The sequence below is a fragment of the Pundamilia nyererei genome, unplaced genomic scaffold (assembly GCF_000239375.1).
Source record: "Pundamilia nyererei isolate P.nyererei 1_Seehausen unplaced genomic scaffold, PunNye1.0 scaffold00152, whole genome shotgun sequence".
NCBI classification, from domain to species: domain Eukaryota; kingdom Metazoa; phylum Chordata; class Actinopteri; order Cichliformes; family Cichlidae; genus Pundamilia; species Pundamilia nyererei.
In genome coordinates, this window is record NW_005187553.1 from 313,434 (window position 1) to 314,764 (window position 1,331).

Consider the following 1,331-nt stretch of genomic DNA (forward strand, 5'->3'; position numbering starts at 1 on the left):
GTGTCAGGCTACATTTCACTGTGTGTTATACTTGTATAACTATGCATGTGACAAATAAAGACCCTTGAACCTTGAGTATGCATTTGAAGTACACTTCGAATTGGGATAGCCGTTGTCGCGTGGCGGTGACGTAACCGCACTTCAAATGCGTGCTTCAAGCGTGCAGACCCTGAATTGGGACACAGCCATCATGTTTTTCTGTTCACAACTTGAAGGCGTCATGGAGCATTTCCTGATTTCCATAAAGGTTTGAGCTGGTGCAAAACTGAAGTAGTTTAAGCCCTTACCTCTGACTTCATCCCACAGGTGTGTTTCGTCTGTTACAGGTGGCTTTCAAGTCGTCAGCAGGTGGCCCTAAACACTAAAATAAAAACATAATTAATAATGACGTCAATCATTCATCATTGGAACAACAGTGATGTGTTGAGTTAAGGCAACATAAACATGTTAACTTACATTTAAGTTTCATAATCCAGTGGAAATGTGACTTTATAGTAAAGATTTAAACTGACTGTAAGAACGTAGCCCCAGTTATGTGGCAAAATGAAAACTGTCAAAATAGCTGATGTAAGGCAGTTTTAAATTTTTAGTTCTGTTAACCTTTTAGGGTTTAAAGAAACAAAGAAGCAGAAATGGGAAGTAAAACAAATGAAAGAAAACCGGTTTGTCATCAAAAAAGAAATCACAGATGTGGGCATTTGCATAAACGCTGACGGTAACTGTGAATCCACCCTGTTTGCACAACCTCGCTGTGATGTCACACGCTGGTCACTTTCTGAAGAAGGCATTTGTAAGGAAGCTGAGCGGAGGAGGGAAACCCTCAGGGCTGGTAATAGTTTCAAAGATCACACGGTGTCTTTTCTGGTTCTGAGTTGAGAAATTAAGTCTTCTTCTAACTTCCACCGTGTGACAGGATGTTGTCACACTGTGGCTAATGCAGAAAATGAATCACTGCTGACTGGTTGCAGCAGTCTGTGTTTCACTTCTGGACAGCTTGGACTCATCGGAGCAGCTTCTCCTTTTAGTCCGACTGGAAAAGGTGAAACACATCCAGGCTTATCTGACACAGAGTCCTTGAACTAAGTCACAAACTGATAAAGACCGATAATGCTTTCCTGGAAATGGGTGCATTACACATCACTGAAGAGACGATGTGTTTTATCTTTATGGGAATTTTCCTGGAGAAAATCCAAGGAGGGAAAAAAAACAAACAAACATGATCCTACATTTTCAGTTTAAGAGACCAGAGAGACGTTTACTCTGTCTGTGGCTTATTTTAAGGTTTTATCATTTCAAAGAGAAATACTGACTTTTTTACATATATCTGCCGA